At 45.3% G+C, this 23,651-nt stretch overlaps 1 long non-coding RNA gene across 1 annotated transcript; it reads left to right on the top strand.

Moving 5' to 3' along the window:
* The first annotated feature begins 17,172 nt into the window (after positions 1 to 17,172).
* LOC147378193 (uncharacterized) lies at positions 17,173 to 18,236 on the top strand. The gene is made up of 2 exons (XR_015149735.1): positions 17,173 to 17,309; positions 18,060 to 18,236. It is a non-coding gene; the product is annotated as an uncharacterized LOC147378193 (long non-coding RNA).
* Positions 18,237 to 23,651: the final 5,415 nt, after the last annotated feature.

Genomic DNA, 23,651 nt, shown 5'->3' with positions numbered 1-23,651 from the left:
CAGCTTATCAAACACAGCCTCCCCTTTCCTTTGTACTCAGAATCTCCAAAAAAATCCATAGTTCTCCCATCCCCCACCCCTGTGATATAGACACTGCTTCTCCCGTGCATTGAGGTCTTCTGAATTTCATTTTCACTTTCTTCAAAGACCACTCCAAAGGCTCCATGTTCCTCACCGAACTGCACAGGATTTTTTTATTTCTTTGAAACAAGCCCTTCATGACTCCTCCCTGACCTGGTCCCATGTGGGCACTGCCAGATGGGATGCAGTTTCCTGGGAAATAATGGTACGTCTAATTGGGTGCATTTTGCCCATTTGCCTGATTTGTGTCTCTGGAAAATATAAGCTGCCCGCACTGGAGATGCCAATTCAGCACCTTCCACTGTGTGTCCAGGAAAAGAAAAGTTAAACTTGGTAACCAATTTTTTTAAGATCAGTCATTGACTGATTTGATGTTATCAAGTTGTTTCAAAATAATAAGAATGATAAGAATGGAAGCAAATATTCTTGATTGTTTACTCCAGGTCAGGCTCAATGCTAAGTGCTTTACAGCAGAACATGTATTTCATTTGTATCCTCAGGGCAACCCTAGATGAGCTATGTACTGCTTTTAATCCCAGTTTTATAGATTATATAACACAGAGAGGTCATGTAACTTACCGTAAGTCCCACAGCCTATAGGATGCACAAAGAAAGTGAAATCGCTCAGTCGTGTCCAACTCTTTGCGACCCCATGGATTGTAGCCCACTAGGCTCCTCCGTCCATGGGATTCTCCAGGCAAGAATACTGGAGTGTGTTGCCATTTCCTTCTCCAGGGGATCTTCCTGACCTAGGGATAGAACCCAGGTCTCCCACATTGCAGGCAGACGCTTTAAATTCTGAGCCACCAGGGAAGCCCCAACCAGGATTCAAACCCAGGCCACCTGCATAGAGCCCATTAATTAACGTAACCATCTGCCAGAGTCCAACAATGTTACCTCTGTGACAACAGGCAACACGGGCGTCTGGAAGGGGCTGACGTGACACACCACACTCCCACTCACATCAGGCCTAGTGACAGCCTGTAAGGCAGTTCTCCCTTTCACTGATCAGAAACTAAGGCTTAGAAAAGTTAAGGATCTTTCTCTTATCTATTGCTAACAGATAAACTGAGGCATATTAAAATGTGTAAGAGTTTATTTGAGCAAAAACTGATCGGAATTGGGCAATGCCAAGCCAGAAATAACTAGGAGCCCCCCTCCACAGGTGCTGATCTCGGGGAGCTTTAGCCTACAGTAGCTTGAAGCAGGGCTTGGATTCCCCAGCCATAGATTGAGGCCAGATCACAGCAATGAGAGCACCAAATCCTAGCCACTAGACCAGTGGTGAGTGGCAGGGGCCCTGGCTCCTCAGCTTTGCAGAAAATAATTCCTATGAAGACAGAAAGTAATGAAACAAGTAAAGTATTTTTTAGGAGAAAAAGAGTACAGCAGGTATGGATAGACACATGGGTGGACTCAAGAGAGTCACTGAGTCGAACCCTCGTGGTAGTTTGAATTACTTTTATGGGCATTTCTTCTGTGTTTCCTTTAGCCAATCATGATTTGCCTGGTTCACAGTCCATATTTGGTGTATCTCAGGATCCTCCCAAGTGTGCTCACCCATGTCTTAGCCAAGGTGGATTCTACCAAAAAGGCATGTGGGTAGAACATCCCTTGGCATCACTTCCCTTTAACCTCCAAGGAGGCTTTCTGCACATGTGTTGTCAAGGAGGTTTCCTGACTTTGAGACTAAGAAATATGTGGACTGAGCAGGGGCCAGCCTCCTCCCTTAACTGTCCTGTTATTCTCATCTTGGAGTTTCTGTCCACAGGGAATGAATCGCCAATTGCTCTACCCTGGGTGGAGGCCCATCTACCACCTGCCTCAGTGCCAGGAAAGATTTTATATAGAGAAAGTACAGAGGCAAAGAAAAGAAATTATTTGATTGGCTAAAGCTTAAAGCCTCAGTTCAGTTCAGTTCAGTCGCTCAGCCATGTCTAACTCTTCGTGACCTCATGGACTGCAGCACACCAGTTAGCCGTTTACGACTGGTTATCCTTAGTGTTTTGATTTTGTAACTTTAAGGCACTTATAAGCTTAGATGTGGGTCGACTTCCTTAGGTCACCATTATGGCTCATCAGTGACCTGAGGAAGCTTATCAGTGTAACGGCTCATCAGACAAGTGTAAATTTGTCTACGTTTAACACTCTGTTCCTCATATGCATAGAGCCCACACTCAAACCCAGGTCAGCATGAATTCAAATGCCACCATCTTCCTACTGTATCACCTGCTCCCAGTGTAGACAACACCTGCATAAAAAGCCATGTCAGTAATACCCACTGACTCCAACAGCCAGCTGTCTCCATTACCACTCTTATAAGTGCCCACAGGTGTGTACGCAGCACTGCTCAGGCAGGTCACACAGACTCTACAAAAGGCTATGTGACCAGCCTTGTCCTCATAGATCCCACCTCTTGGGGTGAGGAACAGAAGAAGCCAGACACTTGGAAATGAGCTTGTGATCTGACTCAGCCAGCCAAATGTTTTCAAGATCACAGGCAGTTCGAATGCTCTGTTTCAATTTCTGTGGATTTGGGGGTTCCCAGACCTTTGAGCCAGTCCAGTACCCACCCCACCCCCCAGTCTTCTTCTCTGGCCAGCAGCTGAGCCTGTCCCAGATTCAGCCTCACTGCCAGGCCTGTGCTCATCAAGACTATCGTCACCAGGAGTGAGACTAGGGCATGAGAGTGGCCCAGAGACCCTCCTCTCTGGGCCTCAGATAGCAGGATTAAAAGCCTATCATCCTTTAAACCAGGAATACATGCAAATGACACAAAAGAGAGCACAGAGTAAAAAACTCCCCTCCACTTCTATATCTCAGATATGCATCACTTAGTTCTCCTTCCCAGAGGCAACCACTGTTACCATTTTGGGAGTATATCCTTCCAAAGATCATCTGTGCATATATAAGCAATTTCACACACACACACACACATATATATGCTATGTAGGTACATAAACACATATGTATGTATATATGCTTATTGTTGTTTATAGAAATGGTAGCATTTGTTGTAGCTGTCCAATTCTTTTTAAAGGTTCTGTAATACCTTATTATATGGATATACCATGTGTGTGTACATGCCTAGCCACTCACTTGGGTCTGACTCTGCGGCTTCATAGACTGTAGCCCACCAGGCTCCTCTGTCCATGGGATTTTCTAGGCAAGAATACTGGAGCGGGTTGTCATTTCCTTTTCCAGGGATCTTCCCAAGCCAGGGATTGAATCCACATCTCCTGCATTGCAAGTGGGTTCTTTACCATCTTAACCACCAGGGAGCCCTGGATATACCATAATTTATCTAATAAGTCTTCTAAGCATTTCTTAATTGCTTGACTCGTTTGCTGTTCTCAATGCTTTAGTGAAAATCCTTGTACATGGTCACCTCACAAGTGTGCTAACATATTTATAGGGAAAATTACTGAACCTAAAAGGGAATGTGTATTTTTTCATTTTGATAGTTGTTACCAAATTATTCTCCGTAGAGATTTTATCTTACACTTCCATCAACATTATATAAAAGTGCCTGGAGACTTCCCCAGTAGCCTTCCAGTGCAGTGGGTGCAGGCTCTATCCCTGGTCAGGGAGCTAAGATTCCACATGCTTTGGGGCCAAAAAACAAACAAACAAAACAGAAGAGACATTGCAATAAATTCAATAAAGACTTTAAAAATCATGCACATCAAAAAACACTAAAAAAAAAAAAAGTGCCTGCTTCCCCACAGCCTGGGGAAGTGATATAAAACTTTTTGCTCTTCGCCAATCAGGTGAAAAGTATTATCTCATATTTTGTGCATATTTATTTCTATTATTATGAGTGAAGTTTAGCAACTCTGCAAATGCTTAAGAACCATTTGAATTTCCTCATCTGTGGATGATGTACATTCTTTGTCAAATTTTCTGTTGGGTTGGTGGTTCTTATTAATTTATAATGGTTCTTTATACATAAGGAGACTCACTTTTTCCTGGTTACGATAAATTGCAAACACTTCACCCAACTTTTAATTTCATTTTGTTTATGGTGTTAGTTTTGTTTGTTTGTTTCACCTAGGTGGCCTTTTTTACAGCCTGGATTCTAGTTTCACATTCCCAAACCGTGAGTTACTTGATAAACATGATGGCATTTAGAGATGCTGATACTATTTTAAGGAATCAGAGATGTTTAATAGCACTGCTAAGATTCAAACTGCCAGCAGTTCAGATCTCAGTACCTTGGCCTGTGGAATGAGGGGGTGAGACTAGATGCTATGTAATGCAACTTTCAGTCGCCTCTGGCATCCTGTTCTTCCCTAAATCATTCCTACAGCTCCCAGGTCTCCCTGGGTCAAGGGTCTTGCTGGCCACTCTGCTACTGGGCACTGCTGATGGATACAGCTGTGGGAGGCTTCCTTGGCATGAGGGCCTTGCCTCCCCTGAGCCATAGATTCTTGTCCCCCTCCTTTTGGGTAAGCCTTTGACATCACCTCAACTGGACAAGTGTATAGAATTCACACCTACCACTCTCTGGCCTGCAGAGCACAGAGTAGACAGGAACCTGGGTCAGCCGGTATAGCATTTAACTCCAGCCTTCCCCACCAAAACCCCCCAAACAACCTCTGACATGTGGATAGTCATCAAAGCCCCCTGACTCTGCCTTTGGAGTCACTTTGTAGATTTACATTCAGCACCTGGAATCACCTAGGAAGATACCCACTGTTCATTTTCAATACTTGGATAATATAAGCAATATAGCACTATACCTTGGGGTCAGGTAATGGGCTCCAAAGAACCTGAAGGGTGGCAACTGTGCTGGCCTTTGGTACTGCCGTCATGCTGATTTCCTTCAGCTGGTCTGTGTTCTCCCCTGGGAAATTTATATTTCTTCCTGGCATCCATCCTACATCTTCTCTGGCTACCACGGAGACAAAGAACTCCTTCCCTGGCTTTGAGAATGGCTTGTTTTAGAATTCTTCTCCAGCCTCTCACAGAAGGCCCTGGTCTGGAATATAAGAAGCCCCTTTTCTCCCTCCTGCCCTAACTCACAACCTCAAATGACATTTTCTGAGACCAAAAACTCCTCTTTGAAGCAAAACAGCAAAACCCCTCCTCTGGTCTCATAGCAAAGGCCTGTCACTTAAGCACATAATTTAAGGGGCATTGGGGTCTTTGCAAAAAGGAATATTCTCTATACCCCTTGAGCTTAGCAGGCCAGACATTTTTACCTTCAGAATCACTCCTTTGAATGAGAAATAAGTAAGATTACTATATCCGAATGCTATAGCATATTCACTAGGACTAGGACTATTTTAAATGCCCTGGGCCAGGGCTGGGTGCTGGGGACAGAGAGGTGAGGGGGTTGGTTTGCCTCCAGGTATCCCAGTTAAGGCAGGAGAATACACCAAAGTTTTAGTGGGTGAGGCTCTAGTGGATCAGGCTCGTGCCTGGGGGAAGAGCTCAGGGTAACTGACTTGCTGATGTTCACTTTGGAAAGTCCAAAGCGTACCTGACCTTGAGAAGATGAGCTGTGGGGCAGGGGAATTTCATGCTGTTAACAGCTCTGTTTGTGCATCAAAGGGGAGCAGAGAGAAGAGGGACAGCTGAAAGGAAGGAGGTGACCAGAACACCTTGGCTTACCTCCCAATTTCTCCAGAAGTAAAGTCTGGGTCCAGCCTTGACGCAACATGCCTGCCAGAGCCGGTCCCAAACACCCTTCTCAGCGCTGTGCTATAAGCCAGCACAGTGCTATGTGCACACAGGGTGCCAGAAACTGGGCTAAGAGCTCTGCAGGCATCATTTTACTTAAACTGGCACCCCCTAAGAGGGAGAAGAAACAGGATTGGATGAGTAGAATGATTTATCCAAGGTCACCCAGCTAGGAACAAGAGATGAGATTAAAACACAGGTCTGTGCATCTGAAACCGACATGTTTAAACCAACTGCACTTGCTTCAATGGGAGAAAGGCCAGAGGGACACAGAAACCTTTTTCCTTTTACTGTTACCTGAAACAGATCAAAGGTCACTATGGGCCTTGACCCCAAAGAAATGGACCTGACGTGTTCAAGTTTCTCTACAGAGCAAGGAACCCATCTGATGGGCAACAGATCACATGTGTTAGGCTAGATGGAGTCTCAAAAAGTATCTTGTCTTGCAAGGGTTCAAATGTGCTCCAAGAAACCCACAGCATCTGGACAAGTCTGGCCACCAGGCTGCCCAGTGTCTCTATTCTCAGTCAGGTCAGCATCCTTGAAGTCCTAGTAAGCTTTTCAATAAGACACCATTTAAACAAAGGCTGTCAGAGGGTCGAGGTACGTCAAGGACCTGTGCTGGGCTGAGTGCAGACCCCAGGTCTCTCTGAGATCCAGCTCCTTTCTTGGCCTGAGAGCGCTTGTGAGAAAGCATTAATACCCAGGGAAACCTGCTCCTGGCAGGCTGCACGTGCCCCTAGGGTGCCATCCAGGGCATCCAGGGGCCCAGGGAATCTGAAAGCCCCCAGGCTCTGAGGACCAGCAAAAAACAACTGTGCTTAGGTCAAAAGGCAACAGCCTGCAGACAACATGAATGCAGTCAGGGGTTTACACATCACACACCAAGCCTGTTCATAATCTATGCTCTGGTCAGTGAAGCAAGGACTTCTGTGTGTGTCTGAGTAAGCCTGGTTCCCTTGGCCTCTCTGAGCTTCATTTTCTTCAGCTGCAAAATAGGGCTCATCAGATCTTTCCCACAGTATGTGCACTCACTTTGGGACTGAATGTCTATTATTTGGGGCTTCCTAGGTGATGCCAGTGGTAAAGAACCTGCCTGCCAATGCAGGAGATATAAGAGATGCGGGTTCAATCTCTGGGTTGGGAGGATCCCTTGGAGGAGGGCATAGCAACCCACTCTAGTATTCCTGCCTGGAGAATCCCATGGACAGAGGAGCCTGGCGGGCTACAGTCCATAGAGTTGCACAGAGTTGGACACGACTAAAGTGACTTAGCAAGCACGCACGTCTGTTATTTGATTTCCTTGTGCCTGTTTCCTTGTTAGCAAAAGGGATAGTTAGTAATTCCACCTGCCTCAAATTCTCCCAGGGGTTCAATGATTTCACACATGACCTGACAAAGCACAAAGCACCTGAAACAGTGCCCTGCACATACTAAGTCCTACAGACGTACATATACATACATGCAAATATTAACGTTCTTCTTCTTCTTGATCATGTTACCTCCCCGTGGCTGGGTCTTTGTGCATTTGTGTGGTTCTTGTTCTCCGGCTGGAGAGACCCCCATCTTCTGTGTTGTTTGGTGCCCCCATAGTACCTAAAATTCTCTTCGGCCCTCAGAGGCTGCTCTGTGACTTCACCCTCTTCCATCTTTTCAGTGTTCTCTCGCTGAGGACCTAAGTATCTCCAGTCCCCAGAGGGTCCAGCACCAAACCACTACTACTCTGAACTGACTGAATGAAAATAATGATTGTGGCCCCCAGCCAGGATAATCTGAGACAAATTTAGAAGGCCCTTGACTTTCACAATGGGTTAAAATGACATTGTCTGCATTACCACCCTGACTCTGCACCTGGATCCACCGGCAAGAGAGAAGCAGGAGGCTATCTGTCTCTGCTTCTCCCACCGCATAGAGGACCCGGACGGCCATCCAGTCCTGCTCTGGGCCCACAGTGCCCCCACTTTGGTCAGGCCCAGAGGTGTGGGGCCTCCCAGTGGGCGGGCATCTGTCTTGAGTTTGGAATCTTGCCCATCCGTGCTGGCATTGTTCCTTCCTGCCTTTGTCTCATGGCTTTCCTTCCCACCGTTTTGTGCAGCTTCCAGAATGGACCCTTCTAATAACGGGTTGCCATCATATATTGTACACACACACATACACACACACACACACACACACACCTGCCTCTGTCAGGCTCATTTTCATAGACCCTCCCACCCCTGGAAGATCTCTGCCTGCAATGTGCACCCCCACACACACCCTGGCATGCCCTGGCAACCTCTAAAGGCCCTTGTACCCTGCCACAGTGGTGCCAGCCCCTGAGCACAGGCCTTTTAGAAGTTCCTTCAAAGGGGCTTTATAGCTGAGTACTTGCGAAAAATGTGCCACTTACAGAGTTTTATCTGTCTATTCTATCTGCCGCTGGGGCAGATAGACCAGCATCCTCTTCATAACAGCTCGTTGCTTTCCATCCAGAGTTTTCCCCAGAGCCCCGCAAGGCAGCCCATCCTCCTGAAGGGGAGACAGGAAGGCCACTATCCCTCTGCCTGCTGTGGCCAAGCTGAGCTAACTTGGTACTCAGGAAGGTCACAGGGATAATCCACTGCCTCCAGGCAAGTTATCCCAGGATATCAGCCATACTGCCAGAAAGTGAGATTCAAAATCCATTCCAGAATTTCAGAGCTGGGTGGTCAGCCTCAGCCTATCCAGTCTGAGTCCCTGTGTGTAATATGCAGGGAGCCCAGGCTTGGGAGGTGGCATAACCGCCATCAGTCACAGCGGCGTTCCCACACCACCTACTGGGCGCCCACTGTGTACAGACACTCCTCAGTCGGTGCTCACAACAGCCCTGCCAGGAAGATGCTATCAGCCTTGCCTCTTTAAAGAGGAGGAAACTGAGGTGCAGAGAGCCTAAGGAGCTTAACCCAGATCCCTCGGAAGTATGGGATCCAAGGTTCAAGCCCAAGATACAAGTATAGGACTCATCACTGCACTGTGTGCCTGGGAGGCTTTAGACCCAAGTCCTAGCTCTGCCGCTCACTTGCTGTGTGACCTTGGACAAATTACTCCATCTCTCTGAGTTGCTGAAATAAGGCCTACTTCGATGTATAGCTAGCAACAATGAGGGCTTCCCAGGTGGCGCTAGTGGTAAAGAATCTTCCTGCCAATGGAGGAGATGTAAGAGACACAGGTTCAATCTTTGGCTCAGAAAGATCCCCTGGAGGAGGGCATCGAAACCCACTCCAGTATTCTTGCCTGGAGAATCCCATGGACAGAGGAGCCTGGCGGGCTACAGTCCATGGGGTCACAAAGAGTCGGACACGACTGAAGCGCCTTAGCACACACAGCGACAATGATGGTGTAGGCCTGCCCATAATGAGGGCTTGATAAATCAACCCGTTCATTCTGCCTGAACCTTGTAAAGTCTGAGAAGATTCCATTCTCACCCTAAGATAGTTTAATGTGCATTAATCTAATATTAACCAGAACTGGTTTCCCAGCTAACACATCCAGCCTTATAACCAACTCCAGTCCAAGTTCTTGTGAAAAGAGAGGGGTCTGCAGTAGGACTCTCTCAGGGTCATGGATAGATATGCCTATTCACCTTTAACCTGGACTGTGAACTTTATGTATAAACACCTTTAAGGACATAAGACCATTCATGGAAAGCCCTTTGCCTTTGCACATGTTTTCCCCTCTTCTGCATCCTTCAGAACTCACTGAGGGCAGCAGCTCCTCCAGGAAGTCTTCCCTGATTGTACCCATGCCAATCCACTCCCAAGGCCTCAGGTCTCCCTGAGGTTTCCTTAGCACTCTGTCCCAGAAATTACCATCCTACTTTTTTCTAGCACTTAAATCACTCCATCTCAGGGGTCCGCTTCTCATCTTTCCATTCAGTGGTCCTCACCTTTTCAAGTGCAAAAAAAATCCCCTATTGTTGTTCTTCAGTTGCTAAATCGCGTCCAACTCTGTGACCCCATGGACTGCAGTGCACCAGGCTTCCCTGTCCTTCACTATCTCCCAGAGTTTGCTTAAACTCATTTTCACTGAGTCAGTGATGCCATCCAACCATCTCATCCTCTGTCAGCCCCTTCTCTTCCCACCCTCAATCTTCCCAGCATCGGGATCTTTTCCAGTGGATTGGCTCTTCACATCAGGTGGCCAAAGAATTGGAGCTTCAGCTTCAGCAACAGTCCTCCCAATGAATATTCAGGATTGATTTCCTTTAGGATTGACCGGTTTGATCTCCTTGCAGTCCAAGGGACTCTCAAGAGTTTTCTCCAGCACCACAATTCGAAAGCATCAGTCCCCTATCGAGCTTTTTAAACAGACACACACCAGGGAGCTTCAAGGTGAGGAGGTCCAGAATTGGACCCATGGAATCTGAATTTGAAAGCTTCAGAGGTGGTTCTGCTGTGACCAGTGCTGGGGGGGCCCTCAGGGCCAGTCCAGCATCCTGGGCTCCATAGTAACCCTAGCATCCAACAGAGATCTGCACCCAGTTAGTGCCCAACAATTATTCACTAGATTAATGAGTTTCACATCTCTTTTCCTCCTGCCCCCAGGTTTTTACCAACTCTATGCACAATTTTGAGAATACGGTGGAGAAGGTGTTAGGAGATTGAGGGGAAGGAGAAGGAAATTCCATTTCCAGAAAGAAAATGAGGAATTCAGTAATTCCTTGGCTAACTTGGGCTCCTGAAGGCCCTTTTGAATATACTTGTTAACAACTATAACAACTATAACCTTAACACCCTTGCTTTGGTGGTTCTTTATAGTTTTCAAAAGGGATCCTCCTGTGAGCAAACAGGGCAAAAATGATTATCCCCATTTCAAAGATGGCCTCAAGGAATTTCAGAGAAGGCAGAGATCTAAGAGATTATTCTTAGATTGTTTTTAGGAGACTCTTGAGAGTCCCTTGGACTGCAAGGAGATCAAATCAGTCAATCCTAAAGGAAATCAACCCTGAATATTCGTTGGAAGGACTGATGCTGAAGTTGAAGCCCCAATCCTTTGGGCACCTGATATGAAGAGCCGACTCATTGGAAAAGACCATGATGCTGGGAAAGATTGAGAGCAGGAGGAAAAGGGACTGACAGAGGATGAGATGGTTGGATGGCATCACCAACCCAATGGACATGAGTTTGAGCAAACTCCAGGAGATAGTGAAGGACAGGGAAGCCTGGTGAGTTGCAGTCCACGGGATCACAAAGAGTCGGACACGACTAAGTGACTGAACAACAGCAACAAGAGATTATTCTAACCATAGAGATACCTCATTTATTTTTAGATCAGGAATGTGGCTCACAGAGAGTGAGGAGCTCCTGATGGCCAAAATGAGAACTCAAGTCTCCAGATGTCCATGGTCCCTCAGCTGCCTTAAGGGGCTGACCCTGTGTGGCTGGGGAAAGGGAGGCCAGTGTGGAGGAAGGGGGTTCAGCTACCAGCTTGACAGTTCCACTTCCAAACAGAGCCCCTGTCTCACCCTGCACCAGCTTCACTCTCTTTTTTTCCAGCTCCTGATGTGAAGGAAAGTTCTCTAAGGTCTCTGAGTTCATGGGCCCACAGAGTCGGCAGACTAAAGTTCAGTGCCTGCAGCCTTCTAGTTATTTCAGGTCTTCTCCCCAGTTAGGGCCTTACACTGTGCTGCGTGCGACAGCAGGTAGGCTCTTCCCTGGGGCCTGTGCCCTCGCTTCCAGCACGGCTCTCTCCCTGAGGCCAGGCATTCTCACACTCTCCATCACAGCTTCCCGCCTCTGGCCCTCACTCACACATCAGCCATTCTTGGGGCTCTTTCCTAGGCCCTCTTCTCATTCCCCTCCCCACTCCCTCCCTGAACCCATCTTCTCCCACCCACTCAAAAGACCTCAAATCTGCGCCTCTGGCCCATCCCTCTCTGAGACTTCATGGACCACCATGGTCACATCAAACTGAAAGTCTCAAGTCCTACTCATGCTAGGTCATGTCTGACTCTTTGCAACCCCATGGACTGTAGCCCACCAAGTTCCTCCATCCATGGGATTCTCCAGGCAAGGATACTGGAGTGGGTACCTCCGGGTAACTTCCTGATCCAGGGATCAAACCCAAGTCTCCTGCGTCTCCTGCATTGAAGGTGGATTCTTTTACACTGAGCCACCAGGGAAGCCCAAAAGTCTCACAAACACCCCCAAACTCCTTATGTTTGTGATGAATCTCATCATCAACCCTCACAAAAAAATAGATCTGTCCTTCTTCCTGTATTCCCAGCCTCCATTGCCCAAACTCCAAACTCCAAACTTAGAAAAAGCCTCAGCCTCTGCCACCACCACCCCTCCTGCAGTCCCAAGGATTCTGGTTTATAAGCATCTATTGACTCCTTCCTCAGCCACCACCCAGCCACCAAAGAAGGGCTCTGCTACCAGCCTCCCTGCTCCCCACACCATGGGTCAGGGCACTGCCAGTCCACATTACCTTGCTCTGCTCGGACCCAGGTTCCCTGCCTGCTTCCAGAGGGTGAAGAAAGGGAAGAGTCTTCTTGTATTGCCTGTCACAGCACTAAACTAAGAAATAAGGTTTCATGGTGCTTTTCAAAATTTTTTTTTTTGGCCACAAAATCATAGTTAAAAATAAAATTGCACTGAAATACAGTACACATGCACACATAAATTTTTAAATTATAAAATTTCATCACTCTTACTACACAGGACAGACAGACTCATATTTCCTATCCTATGGTGCTAATGGTAAAGAACCCTCCTGCCAACACAGGAGACAAAAGAGACGCACGTTCAATCCCTGGGTTGGGAAGATCCCCTGGAGAAGAGCATGGCAACCCACTCCAGTATTCTTGCCTGGAGAATCCCATGGACAGAGGAGCCTGGTGAGCTACAGCCCATAGGAGTCAGACACGACTGAAGTGATTTAGCATGCACGCATTCTATTTAAGTTTCTCTATTGTATCTTTTTTTTTTGAAAGTTGCTTGCAACCCAGTGAATTGATTTTGTGACCCACTAATGTGTCATGGAGTTTCCCAGGTGGCTCAGTGGTAAAGAATTCACCTGCTAAGCAGGAGATGTGAGTTTAATCCCTGGGTCAGGAAGATCCCCTGAAGGAGGAAATGACAACCCACTCCAGGATTCTTGCCTGGGAAATCGCGTAGACAGAGGAGACTGAAGGGCTACAGCCTATGGGGTTGTAAAGAGTCTGACACAATTTAGCAGCTGAACAACAACAATGAGTCATGAGCCACAATTTCAAAATCACCTGTCCATTGTAATGGAATTTAATAATGGAATTTGCATTTTGAGCCTGGTGGATAAACCAAGGCTCTTCTGCTTGTGTGGTTCTTTGTGTCGGCAGTTTGGATGTGAATCCCACAGATGAGGTGAGTTCCCCACGGCAGTCAACAAATGTGTGTGGCTGCCAGGGTCTGGTGGATCAGGCCTTTGCGTGTGCCGATACATGTAAGAGGTCTGTATATGGGGGCAAGAGGCATCTCAAGTTGTTTGACCGGAAGTTTCTTGTGTGTAAGTGTGAGTCAGCGCGCGTGCCCCAGCAGGCTCTGAAAGAATCACAATGGAATCCCAAGCAGCGCCTCTCAGTGTTCCTGTGGACTTGACCCCACTTGCCTGCCCTTTCTCAGCAGCCCCCCATCACTTCTGACAGCAGCAAGGGAAGGACCCTTGAGAGAAGTCCCAGGAATCCAACCAAGCTCATGAAAGTCTCTGGAGAAGAGCGCCACCCCAAGGCCTGGTGGGCCCACAGATACATGATTCATGGTGGGGTGGGGGCACACAAGGGAGGAAGAAGGGAGGTGTCCAGGCCTCCTCCCCATGTCTCCCTTCCCCCGTGGTCAGAAAAACATCACAGTTGTGATGTCCCTCTTCTGAATCGTATCTCCAAGTCTCTCATGGGAAACAGCGTGGTGGGCTCCTTCTGTCCATTCAACATCTCCCATGTCTTCCAGTAAGGCTCAGCACATGTAACACTCCCAAGAACGCCTACCTCCCAAGTACGCCTACCACAACAAGGTCTGCAGCTCATATTTAGCACTTCCTCTAGCTATTCTAAAATGCGTAAATGTTCAAACCATAAGTCAGACAAGGGCAGCCTAGCCCTGCTCAAAGCACTCCAGTCACTCTCTGCACCAGGAATGATAACCTGTGTCCCCGCCCACGGGCCCTGCTCCACCTCCAAATTAACTGTAGTGTTTAAATACTGGTTTGAAAAAAGGAAATATTAAGGAGGGAGAGAGAAGGAGGGAAGAAGGGAGCGAGGAGGGAGGAAGAGAGGAAGGTAAATCCTTTGCCAGTTTTCCCTTGAATCTGACTGCTGCCTGCAGAGTCCTGTCACCAGTAGGCCAAAGAGAGAGGCAGAGGCGAGGGTATGGGAAAGAGACAGGTGCCCTACACCTGTCCCCAAAGCAGCAACCAAAGGGCATCACTTCCAGCCTGACCCTCCCCAGGGCCTCAGCCTCCCTCCATCACCCTGGACCCAGCACCCTGTCTCTCCCTTCTCCTTTACACACACCACCTCGAGCTTGGTTCATACCCCATCTCTGAACCCCTTTCTCCTTCAAGAGCCAACTCAAAACTCTTCTCTATGGAAACATTTCTGGATGACTTTTCACTCTATGAATCTCCAGCTTGCAAATGTTTGCCTTCTTTATACTATAAGACATTTCATCATATGGAAACAAATCTTTAATATTTGGAAAGACCATAGGCTTTAAATTCCAGTTCGGCTACTGTCTAACTGTGTAACCTTGGGCAAGTTACTTAACCACTCTGAGTATCAGTGTCTGAAATTACAAAATGGAAATACTGATACACCCTAAAGGGCTGTTATAAGGAGTCAGTGAGATGAGATACATGTAAATAACTTGGAAGAGTATTGGGCAAATAAGAAGCAATCAATAAACGGTAGCTTTTATTATGACATGTGGCATGAAATTCTAAGAAAATAATCACGTAATTGTTTTCTTAATTGCATTTACCTCTACATGAACTAAATGTGAAATCACAGAGGAGGAAACTGTCCTTCTCAAGTCTTATGTCTCTTCCTAACCCCATCCCTGTTCCCGTCAGATCACGCAACCCACAGTCAGGAAACAGGCAAGTCATCAGAACCCTAGGCTTTTCATGAACACTTCCAAGACGCTGCCCACTAGGGCAGGGTGGCTGGTCCAGCTCAGGGCTAAGAAAGAGCTGAGAGAGGGGTAGATTCCAGGTGGAACAGGAGCTAGAAATTCTACTCCCTCAGATTCAATGCCTAGAAGTGGCCAGAAACCACCACAGCCACCCTGCCCACCTACACAAGAGGCCTGCAGCCAGCAGAAACTAAGACCATATGATTTCCTGGAAGGGCTTGGGAAAAAGTCCCACAGGGCTCCCAACCATCTCCCCATGAAGAATGCAATGTTCCTGCTACGTTTATATTTTGAAAGCTTTTGCTAACCAAATAAGCTACAATAATATAATTGTACTAATAAAAATAACAACCACCATTTACCAAGAGACAATAATATTCCATATATCTTATAACTGTTATTCATTTTTAAATCTGTTAAACAATAAGGCATTTATTTTCCCATTTTTATTCATCAAAGGGACATGTACGTCCCAGTCAGAGTACTGGTCCACATGGTCCACATGAAACAGCATCTGTGAGCCCAATACTCTGTAAGACCCCCAGGCCCAAGCAAGGAAATAGGTCTGGCTGGCCAGGGCAGCCTCAGCAGGTGGTGTACAGACTACTTCTGGCAATCACCTGAAACATGGTGATTGCTATAGGCCCCTTCTCCCTGTTACTCTTGTCAAGGACCTCAAGTAAGGGACAGAGGCGGGCAACTGAATGAGCCCAGTCCCCTCATCTTACAAATGATAGATCCATACCGGAAGTAACAAAAGTCCCACTCTCCTGTCACACACCTGGTAGCAGAACACAGGTTTCCTGATCCAAGTGAAGAAAGCAGCCTGGACCCCTCGGGGCACTGTTCAAAGCTGCCAGAGGGCTGTCCCCACGCACTCCCCACCCACCCCACTGGCCCTCTCTGGGCTCCGGGCATGCAGAGAACTCTTTCCATAAAGAGAACCCATCTCCAGTAGGGCACCATCAAGCACTGGCTCGGTCAGAGTGGCCACAAATGTAATTCAAATTAAAACAAGGCTAACCAGAAAGCTGGCAAGAAGGAGACTTTAGAGAGCTTTGATGCTTCCCCTAATGACTGTGTTGATACTATTCAATCAGATGTCAGGTATCAAATTCTCTACCTTTAGATTGTTTTGGAAGCTCTTGCTTTATTGATGCCACATATGTGATCAGGGCTATCAGGGTGTATTCTACTCTGTCTCCTAATCGCCCTCTTCCAATGTCCTTGTTTTTAGAAGAAAAGGTGGGGTATCCGAGGGCTATTTAATATATATATACACACACATATATACATATATTACATATAATAAATGAATGGAATCAGGAAACATGCTTGCTACAGATTAGGTCTCCTATCAACAGAAATATTTCTCAGAATGTCTCATGGCCAATGAATTTTTATACATCACTATTGTCTACAGATCTATATTATGGGAGAAAAGACATAAAGAAGCAAGTTAGAGAAAGAGTTTGATAAAAGACACCCCATTGCTAGATTCACTCCAGACATGTGCTCATGCCTTAAAACCAAACCATTTAATTGGCATCAGAGGGGCCTGACCCACCATGTTTGAAATGCAAACAAATATTCACTTGAAATGTTCACTAGTTCCACAGCACCCAATGAAGCAAGGCTTGGGCTGAATCAGTGGGATGGGGTGGGGTGGGGTATGGCAAGTCTGCTGGCCATGTTTCAAGATCGGAATTTTCACCAACCCAGAATTTTCACATCCAAATGTATCTTGTCCCCTTCCAAAGAGACATGCTGGAAACTCATATTTTATTCCAGCTACACTGCTATGCTTAAAAGCCGCACAGACTCTTCTAGAAGTGCATCAGATTGCATGGCACACTCTTTTGAAAATCCTCAGTGGTGGAGAAGTTTTGTCCTTCAGGGAGGATCTGAGTTTGAGTAAGAGTTGAAAGTCGTTCTGAGCCAAGTCTGATGAATAAGGCAAGTGATCAGACTGGAAATGCTATTTTGAGCATTAGTGAGGTTCAGATATAAAATAACAAGACTCCTTTTATGTGCCTGTGATGAGGAGTGTGTGTGAATATATGATTTGTAAACTAGTTTCTGAAAGAGAAACTCTTAAAAGTTTCAAGCAATTGCAGTATTCCTGGAGCAAGGGCATATCCTTTCAAAGTCATTGCTTCAAAGAGGTCAACGGTTATTGGGAAATAGAAATGGGAGGGTACAAACCCAGGTCTGAGGCCATTACTTTGGAGCCCCACGTGGTGAAAGAAAGCAGCGAGGTTCTATCCATAGCTGGAGTAGAATCCACTCCGTGGCCAGGCCCTGGGCTGCACGCACATTAATGGAGACCATCACACTGGGAAGGCTGGAAGGGGGCTGGGCCCTCCTCCCAGGCCTGCTGGCTGACTGGCTCTGTTCTGAATGACACAGCTAATTAAGGTAAGTACTATTGCAGCTCTGGGCTGGAGCTGCCGAAACGGGGCTAGCCTTCCTGGTGTCACAGCTTCCAGATGAATCCATATTTCAGGGGTTAACAGCTCATCTGTAAATAAAATAAAATGTCCTCTGGGCTGCAGCCAGGTAGCCCATTCCTGCCTTTGGCCTGAATGTGATTAGCACATTGGGGTGAAGGCAGGGAGGGGGTGAGAGGGCAGTGGGAGAAGGGAATCAGTTGGAGATTTTTTTAAAACCCTCTGAGAAGTGATTTTGGTGACTAATTTCCGAAAGAGGTTCCCCCTGGGACACTACCTCCCTAGCCCCCTAACTTTTAAAACTAAGTTCATTTTGAGGAAAAAAAACATAGTAAATTGGCTTCTTGTGGCTCAAGGCCCCCTAAACAGAATCAGTAAGGCCAGGGCACCAGACAGACCTTGTGGGTGCATAGGTCTTCCTTGTACTTGGAGAGTAAGGTGGGAATAAATGAGGCTGGCTTCAGGTTGTGCCCCCCAGTTTTTGTCAGAATCTCAAAGATGAAACCAAAAAAGACACAGCAAGCTAACACGAACTGTACCTGTAGAAGCAAATAGGCTAGGAGGTTTAGAAAGCAGGAAAGGCACAGGCACCTACATGAAAACAATCCATGAAAATCTGGTCCTTCCACTAAACCTAGCTTTAAAACAAACAAACAAACAAACAAACAAAAAACCCTGCTATTTGAATACTCAACTGTTGTTTTATTTTCAAAACCAGGTTTGTGTATGAAGCCCCTGCATCTTCTTCAAGGTAGTCAGGAGCTCTGCTAAAGCTACACAAACTACATTCTCCAGGAAGCCTTCTGCCTCTTGAGAACATGCTCAGAAAGAAGTAAACCTGTGCACCCACCCCCACCAGGCAATTGTAATAATAAAGTGAAGGCAACCATCTTCACAAATTTTTCCATAAATCAGAAACTCTTTGAAGGTAAAATGTTGCTTATAAAATAGCAAAGTGGCATCATTTAGGCGTAACCAGTGATTATGCAGCAGAGACCTAGGGATAGGTTTTGTTTAATTTTCTGAAATACCCTAAGTGTGAGCCCAGGTGATATTTTTATGTCTCCTTACATGCCTGTCTATTTAGTCTCTTTAATAAGCTTGGAACGATGATGCACATGGGTTCCATTAAGGGCTTGAAAGTTTTCTCACATCTAGCCACACAAGAAATTCCTCCCAGTATATCTAACTTGTCTGCGCGTCTGCTCTCTTGTTAACTTTCCAGCAACCTTTCCTTTCTTCACCCCACTTTCAGCATGTGGTGAAGGCATTAGCGAGGGTCGCAGCATATTATCTCCCCGTTCCAGTTAGGTGAGGAGGAACAGTTGACTGTACTTTTAAAAGTGCAGTCAGCTTTGGAAAGCATGAGGGTTTCTGTCTTTTGGGCAGGGCTGGGGGCGGCGGGGCGGGGGGGGGGGGGGGGGGGGAGGGGGCGGCGGTGGTTTGTTGTTGTTGTTGTTGTTGTTTTCACAAACAGCCCCGCTGTAAGAAGCCTGTCATTTCTCAGCCTGTTGTAGAACTCCAAAAGCCACACTCTAGCAGTTGTCTTCCCACACATCAAAAAACAACCACCACTCCCCACACACACACACACAGCTCAGCTTCCATATTTCTAAAGCTTTCCTTCAGAATACTTTTAAGAAATTATTCCTACACTGGGCCTTCCACAGAGTGCGTAACACAGACTAAGGGTTTTTCTAAAATCCAAATCTGAGCAGGAATTTTCTGTTTCCATGAAAAGGTTTCTAAGATGTGCACAGAAAATGAACTTCCAATAATTGTCTCCACCGTATTAACGCATATCTTCTGTTGGAAGAAAATCTGTAACCTCATCAAGGAATAGAATTCAAATAATTTTTCATTGTCCCACTGCACAAAGCTAAGCTTAGGCGAGTCCTAATTTGTTATTCATTCTTCTTGTTTAATTCATAATTTGATGCTAAATGTGGTGAAACAGCAGTGCCCCACAAACTCAACTGCATCTGTTCTCAGATACATTTCTTGCAGCTACACAGGCTTATGTTTTGCACTAAAAATGTTTTTAAGCTCAGAAGAGCAACATAAATGGAGGGTGAGTTATTTTTTCTATGCCTAGCAAGCCAACATTAATCTCTCTCCAAATTTTGGGTTCCGTTTTTAGTTTTTTACTCTCTTTTACTCTTTTTTCTCCCCATTCTGGCTAACTGTGCTTCTCAGTATTTCCCAAACCCTTATTTAAAGCAAATATTCCTCCTGACAAATGTTTTTGGTTTAAAACTAATGTTTGCCCCAACTGGGTTAATGCCACAGAAGCTAAAAAAAAGGTTTTCAAAAAATATTCCACAACCTGATTTTTAATTTACTGCATCATCAGCTACTTTTATGATAATATTTAAGCTACTGAAACAAAACCAGCCTTAGAGGGGAAAAAAACAAACACCAACAAAAAGATAGTTTATTTTTAGCAGCTTCATTCTCACTTAAGGTGGCTACCGAAAAGGCAAACAGTCTCACCTAGGAACAGTAGTTTCTCTCCTCTATTTTTCTTTCTCTCTTCCTTCCTTCTTTCCATTAATTTTTTTCTCTCTTTTTTTCTCAGTAGCTGAGTTAATCACATTAAAGGTTAGACTTCACAAAGTGCAGTTAACAAGTCTCTGTAAGAAGGCTTTTAGAAAGAAACACTCCCCACCCACCCACAGAAAAAAATTTATAGAGTGGTGATAAGTGTAAATAGTCAACCGTGGTCCAGATGTGCAAAACCCCGAAATGAAAAGAAGTTTAGTGACTACAGCACTTCATGAGGTCAAGTTTGGAAAATTTGGCTCAGAGGGCCACGATGGTGAGAGTGTCATTATTTAGGAGTCAGGAAAGTAGGGAAGGGAGACAATAAAATTGCCTCGAAATTCAGGGAGTTTCTTCATCTCGGGTGCTTCAAACTGTTTTACTCCAGAGTTCATTGTTTTAGAGACAAGTCAGATGGGAGAGATGGCAAAGCAAAGTAAGCATTCTATGGGTTCTTATGGGTCTCTATATCCTATGTTTGTTCAGACTGATTTCTTAAGAACTAAGCATTCTAGTGAGAGACAGTTATGCCTAGCACTGTGCAGATAAAAAACACCCTTGAAAACCATGCCCTGAAGATGCAAACTGTAATGGAAACTGAGCCAGGGCAGTGGGCACCTCCCCCTACCCTTAAGGAACTGCTTCCAATCAAAAGGTGAGCCCCTCTGCATGCCTCCACATTTTTAAGCACTGGCCTAGATTAAGGCAGCTCCAAGCCATTAGAATGGGCCTTTCCTGAATGGAAAAGACGTTACTGAAGTTTTGCCTGTGTTTCTGGTAGAAAATGGCCCTACCCCAGGAGCACCGTGCTGGTGGCTCCTCAGCAAAGTAGAAAATGTCACTTACGCATGAGCCGTGACAACAGCATGTACAGGCCCGCACGTACGCTTTCCTCTGCCGAGCAGCTGCTACAGCTGCAAACTGCAGGGCAAGATCAAGAGGACTAAAGAGGCCAACGACCCCACATCCACAGCGCTCTGGCCATGGAGCACTGCAAGAGAAAGTTCAGGTTATGTCAGGATGTTTCCCCTGGAAATGAAGGGGAGGTTTCCTTTAAGCTCCATAATTAGCTTGTTTGAAAGCTCTCTGATTCACCTCTCCACCCTAATTCTTAAGATCATGAATTTTGCATTATTCTATGCACAATAATGCACATAAAATTAAATAAACAATTTAATTAATTTAATTAAAATTAAATATTAAACATATTGTGTATAAGGAACCTGCGCCTTTGATTTAATTGGGCGGGAGAATCCCAAGCACTTTGGGTAACAGCAGAAAATAATTAAAAACAACAAGTACGTTAGCCTCTGGGTACAAGAAATAGTTGGGAGCCTTCTCTTGAGAAAGGTTTATTTAATTAAAATTAAACTAATCTTTGGAAAACATTTGATAAGCATTTCATAATACAAATCATAATCCAAAAAATGAGGCTCAGCCTGCTTCTTCACAATACACGAAAATTGTGTTAAATAATTTATCTCTGGCAGTAGCTACTTTCTCCTTTATACACACACATACACACACACACACACAGAGTAATTCAATAGACAACATGTTTACTAGGTTTGAATTCTAGGTAATATTTGATTCATTTAAAATCTAAGATAAACATTAGCAAAGCGTATTAAGCGTAATACATCCATAGTGAGAATTTAGGAGACAGTGCTTGATTTCGAACTGGGTATTGATTTTCAGAGTCAACAAGCCTCCTTCCAAAAGCATCCTCATGAATTCATTTAAAAGGAAAATGTAACTGTTTTGGCAAATCACTATCGTGTTAATATTAGTGATTTTGGCAAATCAGTAATATAGCCCCAAACACTGAAAGATCGCGGTCCCACAGTCATCCTCAGATACATTTAACTCACAAGGCATCGTGGTTAGTGCTTCAGACCAGGAGAGGAAAACCATTTATATTCCTGCTTCCCTCCCACCCCCAGTTAATGTGACTAGATCTGTTATTCAGTTGCAGAGAATTAGATAATATTAGACACAGACCACAAAAGAAAGTCATCAGATACACACACACTACCCTGCTAACTCTTCCCAGGGCCTGACCTGCCAGAACCCCAGACGTCCATCGTCTTTACTAAACCAGGGCCCAGTTTGACACCTATAGCCTGAGCAGGAATATCACCAAAATAAGTTTGTGGTCCAATTCCAAAATTACTGAATGCCTGCATCTCAGCTAGCAAGTACCTACAGGCATAACTCTAAGCCTAAATTATATAAATGCCAATTGTCCACCTTTTAAAACATCACATACCCCTAAAGAAGACCAAAGTTAGACCATCCACTGACTCAGGTAATTCCCTTCACTTCTATTTCTGAATAACTTAGTTTACCAGAGGATATAAAATATTTTCTTATATTCTAATGATTCATAAAGGATAAAGAAACTATATTCACCTCAGAGATCTGTTGGGAGCGTACAACAATGCATTTTTGTTTTGTCCTTACAGCAAAAGATTTTCAATATATGTCTTGACAACAAATCATATTCTCCACTGGTCATATGTAACCTAAAAATCATTGTGTGGGCTGTACATACCCACAGGTGTCACGCACATAGAAAAATATGAGTCAAATGTCGTTCTACCTACACCAGGTCATTTTATAGTGTCTTTGCTTTGTAAAGAAAGCCATGACGATATGTAACATGCTATTTTATAAGCAGTAATTCATAATGGCAACTAATAATTATTCCTACAACATCACGCATTCCTCAAAAAATTCAGCTAAGCTTTTAACCATTTTCCCTGTTTGGTTCAACTTTTCTTTGATCAGAAGAACAAAGTACCATTGGAGACTTACAGTTGGACTGAGAGACACGGCGATCCAAAGGGTGGCCTGCCTATTACCAGACTTAAAATTAAAAGAAAAAATCTGGAGATGGGGCAGAGCTAAGAAGGATTGTAAGCAAAATATCCCAAAGCCACCTCCAGTTCAATTAACTCTTTCACATCATTATTGGAAAAGAATGCTTAACCCTCTAGAAAACACCCTGTGAAGAGCCTGGTGCAGCCCTGGCTCCCTCCAGCCAGGACCACGGCTGCAGAGGGTTTCTCTTCTGCCATCCAGAGCTTGTCAATGGTGCCCTTCATTTGCATGTCAATCCTTTTACATGATTAATATGTATTTATTGACCAGAAGGCCTTCCCAACCTAGGACAAAGGGAGACAGGCAGTCAGTCCCCTTTTATAGGGCAGCTATAACTTTCCTGGCAGGACTGACAATTGTGCACAGAAATAATTCTCTTCCAGATAAAAAGTTCCCACCATTCAGACTCATGAAGTGATGGAAAGAAAACAATCTAAACTGGGCACCATAAGCTCATGTGCACCCTCCACCCCTTCCCCCTAAAGTCATTTGTCTCCATTTCCTGCCACAACTGGAGAGTGTGGACAGTTACTTTGAAGACCAGAAAAAAAAAATGACCCAGAGTCTGAAGTTTTTACATCTCGTTGGGCCCACAATGGCCTCTGAGGCTGAGGTCTGCCCACAGGCAAGGCCTGACCAGAACCCTGAGTTACCTGGGGGAGGAGACTTGCCTTCTTTCCGACGAACGTGAATCTAGAAACAGGATGAAGCTGCACCCACCACAGCCCACAATTCAACTCCTCATCAATCTTTTATTCACTCAAATAAGCGTCACATTTCCCAGACTGACATGTAGAGTTTTATTTATTAAACAGCAAATTCCATTTTTATAAAAAGATCAGCCTTGTATCAACCATGAAAGATTCCCAGAAATTCTCTCCTCTTA

The sequence above is a fragment of the Bos grunniens genome, chromosome 2, assembly GCF_055505025.1.
Source record: "Bos grunniens cultivar Pamir isolate PY7600 chromosome 2, Bosgru_T2T1.0, whole genome shotgun sequence".
Taxonomy (NCBI): Eukaryota; Metazoa; Chordata; class Mammalia; order Artiodactyla; family Bovidae; genus Bos; species Bos grunniens.
This window is presented reverse-complemented; position numbering and strand designations above follow the sequence as displayed.